The following is a 6,520-nucleotide window of genomic DNA, read 5'->3' on the forward strand; positions in this document are numbered from 1 at the left end:
TAAACTTGTTTTTCTTTCTTTTTCTACCTGTCTATGCTTGATACTGTCTGTATTTATTATTAATTACTGTTTTTCCTCTGTTTTTCTCAGTTTCTGGAGCATCAGTTGCAAGATGCCAGGCAGTGCCCATGATGCCAATGTCCTGCGCCACTCTGACCTCTATCAAAGGGCTCATCTAATGCCAAAAGTAAGGCTAATATTTACTATATTGTATTTATTATTACTACAACTATAAACTATAAAGTAGAGATACGTAGCTGTAAAATTATTTTTTAAAATGTTTGTTAGAAGCATGCCTTTAAACAAATGGTTAAATGTTGCCAATATTTGCTATATTGTATTTAGTATTACTACAACTATTACAGCTAAGGTTCTCAAAGTAGAGATATATAGCAGTAAAGTTTTATTTAAAAAAAAAAGTTTGTTTGAACCATGCCTTTAAACAATGTCTAAGTAAAATACTAAATATTGGTATGTCCTTTTTTTGCAGTCTGTGAGGAACATTGAAGGAAAGGACATCAGTCTTCTCATTGTTGGTGACCCTGCATACCCGCTTTTGGACTGGCTCATCAAAGGATACCCAAACTCTCCTCGTCTGACTCCTCAACAAGAGTCATTTAATGTTTACCTTAGCTCAGTCAGGGTGGGCGTAGAGATGACCTTCGGGTTGCTGAAGTCACAGTGGAGAGTTCTTCTAAAAAGAAGTGACTTTCATTTCACCTTTGCTCCAACGATTGCCACATGTTGTGCACTCCACAACTTCTGCCAGAGGGAGAGGGATTATGGCAACAGCAACTGGTTGGAAGAGGCACGTGACCGTGCAAACAACTACCCTCAGCCTAACCAGCCAGTGAATCTTCATTGCAGTGTTGGTGGAAACGGTGCAAGAGAAGCACTGAGTGCATATATGTCCAAGTTTCCACTCCATACAGGCCATCTGCATTAAAGGGGCTTTTTAAGTATCTGAAACCTTAGCTGCTGCTGCACAAATAACAAACTTTTTTTTAACTTAACTTAGCTCAGCTTATGTCTTTAAACTAGGTCATGGAGATGGTAATCAGAGTAGCTTGGGTTCTGAGGAAATTGAGCAGACCGGCTTTGGCCTGGGTATTGATGCTGAGGGTAGGGAGGAACTGGAGATCTTCCCTGTGGAGGTGGGGTCATTTGAGTCATGATAGACTTTAATCAATCAAAACATTGCCTCACTACGCGCTCAGTTGAGAGTGTGTTTTCTTCTAAGAACCTTACAAACAACCTTTCTTCTCTTTGCTGCCATCGTTCCTGTTGTTCTTCTATCCATTTGTTCTGGGACTCTTGCATCTTCTGGTAGAAGGATTGCTTGTTCGGTGGCCCAAGTCTGCATGGCCCTTGCATAACCAGAGTTCCCTCGTGGTCCTGCAATGATGTAAAACACTATTACTTGCTTGGATGCAGTACTAACATAATCTCCCTAAACACTATATAAACATTTGTTACTGTTTTTGTCATCTGGAACACAACTTACTCTTCCTTGATGTCCTCGTCTGTTGAAAGTTTCTAGGACCACTGTCTTCTGTTACTTGGTGTGTGCTGCTGCCAGCTGCCTCTTCAAAGCTGGACTCATCATCTGAAAAATAAAAAAATAAAGTCTAACTGGGCCCCTGGTATGTTGAAATTTGTTAGGTTAATTATCTGGTTAGTTGGGGTAGTGTTATAATCCACAATATAGGTCTCATGTTCTCCATTGTGCACAATCCTTGGAGGCATAATTATGCTAGCCCTACAGCTACTCTTATTTCTTATTATAATTACATTTTAACATATTTGTTGTATCCCAATTACACCAAGTAATACAGTACAGAGGGTTAATGTGGCTTGAAGAGTATCTTACCGGAAAGGATGCTTTGTTCCGGATTTGCTTCGGGGCTGTAGTCCTCAGATTCCTCCTCATAACCTTGATCCACACCGCTGCCTGTCGTGTTGGCCAGTGGCCGATCTCTCATCAGTTCGTCCATCAACACATAAAATGAAAAAGTGGTGGGGTCGGAGCCACTTCTCCCGTTCTTGTTCTTAGCTTGGTAGTACTTAGCTTTCAAGCTCTTCCAGCGATTTTTTTATTTGCTCAATTGTTCGATGGATTCCGGCTTCTTCCAGTTTTTCATGTACTTGTTTAAATAACTCCGTGTTCCTACACTTTCGACCGTCAAGGCGTTCGATAATTTTGAGTTCTTTTTAACGTTTCGATTAGAAATGTTGTATCGCTCACCGACCAGTTTTGCTTGCCCGCCATGTTAGCATCTACCCATTAGCCAGGCGGAAAAGGAAACGCGTAGAGGTACGTGTCGCACATGCACAGTCAGGTCCGTTTTTCACGATCAGATAAAAACGAACAAATCAAGCTTTTACATGCGCACCGATCGGGTTACGGATCGGCGTAAACCACCCGTTTCGTTCTGATCACAAATTATATTGGATCGCTCCGAATACACAAAAAATAACCCGAACGGAGTGTTTACATGACACACTTTTATATCGACCGGCCATTTGATCCGGTTACTTATGTCCATGTAAACATACCCATTTACAAGAGAGACCAGTTTTCACCTCCATAGATCTGAAGAGCGCATATTTTCACATTTCCATCATTCTGAAACACAGGAAATTCCTGTGTTTTCTCCTCCAGGGGATTCCGTATCAGTACAACAGGCTACCGTTCGGTTATTCCCTCGCCCCACACACATTCTCAAAATGCGTGGAGACGGCTCTGCAGTTGTTACACATGGCAGGAATGAGAATTCTTTTTGTCTGGGCGATCTGCTTTTATTAGCTCGATCCAGACAAAAGCGGCCGCACAAACCAAAACGCTGATGTTACACCTGCTAAACCTGGGGTTTTCTTTAAACTGGGAAAAAGTTCTGTTCGCCCGTCCCAGATGATTATCTGGAAGTGGAGCTAAACTCAACCACAATGAGAGCCCGTTTATCACAGCTGAGAGCCAAAGCTCTGTCAGCTCAGCTCCGCCGTTTCAAACCCTGCAGCATAGTGACAGTCTGCCTGTCATGCGACGCCTGGGACGATGTCAGCGGCTCACATCGTGGTTCCCTGGGCTTGCTTTATATGAGACACCTTCAGAGATGGTTTGCCCGCCTGCGCATAGATCCTGTGCGCCAGAAGAGGCGGATTATCTTTGTGCCCCCCTCCGTGAGCTCCGATCTGAATCACTGGGGAAACCCCCTCATTCTGTCAGAGGGAGTTTCCCATCAGCAGGCCTACGTCACGTCTCCGTTTTCACAGACATGCTCCTATCAAACTGGGAAGAATGTGTCTATCCCAAGCAGTGGGAGCACAGTGGCTGGAACACGTCACTTCACATAAATGTAAATAAGAGCAGTCGTCCTCCAGTGCAAGAGTTGGGGGTTAGAACCCCACAGCAGTCACATGCCGAAGTGTCCCTGGGCAAGACACTGAACCCCTCATTGCCTCTGATGTGTGTCTCATCAGTGTATGAATGTGATAAAGGTCTGATTAGTCTCTTTGGAATGATTTGTTCAATTAGCTTTGTAGAGATCTAGTAGAGTGCTGTATGAATGGGTAACTGAGGACACAGATTGTAGTGTAAAGCGCTTTGAGTATCTCAATAAAGATATAAAGGCGCTATATAAGTGCAGTCCATTTACCATTTATAACCTTGGAGGGGTTTTATCTTCCTCCTCACAATTCAGAGGAGGAAGCATAATCTCACCTCCTCTGTCCCGTGCGCACGCTTGCATGTTCTATAGCACGCACGGCTCCACTGTGTCATTATCAGCGTCTGTTTGTGCATTACAGGGACACCTCTGCAGGTCACCCTTTATCCACTCAGCGCCTCTCACACTGGCTGTGTGAGGCTATTTCTGAAGCTTACAGAGCATCAGGACTGGACCCTCCAGAGAATCTCAGAACTCATTCCACCAGAGGGATTTCATCCTCTACAGCTTTGCATGGAGGGATGACAGTGGAGGACATTTGTACGGCGGCCGCATGGTCATCGCCTTGTTCATTTATTCGCTTTAATCTATGTGATGTCTCTGTCTTCTCCATGACTCATTCTGTTCTCAGCATTCTAACAGAATGATTTTTACTTGTTTCATGGAATTTCGTTTTAAGCTCACATCTGACTGCATGCGATTACAGTGCGAGACATTTATTATCAGTCACAAGTTCATGACTGCTGTTTTTGTTGTTACTAATCAATTCATGACTGCTGTTACCAATCAGTTCATTTGGTTAACTAATCAGTTCATTTTGTTATTAATCAGTTCATATTGAAGAGCTGTTGACCTGCTCTGTTCATCGTTACACGGTTACAATTCGTAACCTCTGTTTTTTCCATTCTCAGCATTAGGACTGCGTTTCAGCTGTCCCTTTTTCCCCATCGGAGACCTTTTTTCTCTGAGGCGCTCCTGTGCATGGAACACAGAAGGCTGAATAATGAAATGTTTTTTGGTGCAAGCGGGCACTTCATATTGTGTCTGAATGGACCCAGTGAGGCATAGACTACATCCTGCTTTGCCTTTAACCCACTAGCGATAGCCTTAAAGGGCAAAGCCTCTACGAAATAGAACGTTGGTTATATACTGTAACCCCAGAATCTATGAGTATAGGCACAGCCCTTTAAGCTCTAGGCCTCACTGGTTCCTAAATGGCTGAAGAAAAAAGCTATTTGGGAGCCAATTACCCGGTCTCACCGTAATGTATACGGTCTGGGGGTGAGGCCCACACATCAGGTGGGTGTGGACTAAAGTTTTCAGTGCTGCGCTGCGCGTGAAGGGATGAACCCACTAGCGATAGCCTTAAAGGGCTGTGCCTATTCTCATAGAGACTGGGTTCATCACACAGGAAAAACACAGGAAAAACTAAACTATTAGTTATTATTATTAAACTGCAAACGTGAAGAAACATTCAGCACGTCAAAAACGAAACTTAACCCAAAACTGGTTCTGGTTCGGTGGATTGGACCCGGTGTTACACCATACTCTGTGACCTGCAACTGTGCAACACCGCCCCCTACGGTCATACGGTGGTCACATAATATGATGTCACTACGGATACTCAACGTAACATTTTTAACCTCGATAGATGTCCTAGCAATTGTTGTGTAGATTACTCGAGTACTCTGTTAATGCCCTAACTAGAAGTAGGTTCTGTTTTATACATGTCATCTGCATACAAAGAAATTTTGTGCGGATTTCCACCAGCATCAATTCCTGCTATTAACAGATCTTGCCTGATAGCCGCAGCCAAAAGTTCAATCGCTGGGGCAAAGAGGGCAGGGCTGACGGGACAGCCTTGTCGAGTAGAGCGGTGTAGTGAGAAATTATTGGACCTGCAATTATTCGTGATAACTGATGCTAAGGGGTTGTTATACAGAAGTTTGACCGTCTATTTTTTGATTATGGAGGGTAGAACCTTTTCAATTTATATCACTAATATCTTAGAAAGTACCTTAAGGTCCTTATTTAACAAAGCAATAGGACTGTAACTAGAGCAGTGGTCTGCACTTTTGCCTTTTTTTAGAATAACTGTGATATGTGACAGTGGCCCCATACTGAGAGATTGTTTTGAACGAACAGACTGGCAGGTTTTCAGAGAAGCTGTTGAAAATGGAGGATTGCTTGATCTGGACCAATACACATCCTCAGTTCTGGGTTACATTAGTACATGTACTGACACCGTCTCCACCATCAGATATGTTAAAAGCTACCCAAACAGAAAATCTTGGCTGAATGCAGAGGTGTGCACCCTGCTGGAAGCCAGGAACACTGCCTTCAGGTCTGGAAACTCAGAGGAGCTGAGTTGGACAATGAAAGAGGTGGTTGCTGGTATTAAGGAGCCATGGCCACATATGCACAGAGGATGGAGGGTCAATTCACCTCACAAGACCCTCTGAGCATGCGGAGGGGCATTTAGTGCATAACAGATTATAAAGGAAGGAGCGAACAATGCCCCAAAGATCCATCTCTGCCTGATGCCCTCAACAAGTTCTATGCACGCTTTGAATTCCCGAGCAGACCACCCAGCACCAGACTTACCTCACCATCGGATGAAGAGCAACTCAGCGTGACATCAGCCGAAGTAAGTAGTACTTTCAGGAGGATTAATCCGCACAAGGCAACCAGCCCAGACAACATCCCCGGAAAAGTGTTGAGTCCTGAAAGAATGTGCCGATCAGCTCTGCGAGGTGCTGGCAGACATCTTTAACATCTCACTTACCCTGGAGACAGTACCCACCTGCCTGAAGACAAGGCAAAAAGCTCTACAGTGACGTCTGAATGACTATCGGCCAGTGGCCCTCACCCCGATAGTTGCTAAATGCTTTAAAAAACTGGTCATGACCCACATCAAAACAACCATCACATCAACGAGGACCCTCAGTATGCATACCGTGAGAACCAATCAACAGAGGATACTATCTCCTCTGTGGTCCTCACTGCGCTCAAGCATCTGGAGCAGACAGACTCTTGCGTCCATATGCTCTTTGTGGACTTCACATCCGCCTTCA

This window comes from Nematolebias whitei, chromosome 8 (assembly GCF_014905685.2).
Source record: "Nematolebias whitei isolate Nwh7 chromosome 8, NemWhi1, whole genome shotgun sequence".
NCBI classification, from domain to species: domain Eukaryota; kingdom Metazoa; phylum Chordata; class Actinopteri; order Cyprinodontiformes; family Rivulidae; genus Nematolebias; species Nematolebias whitei.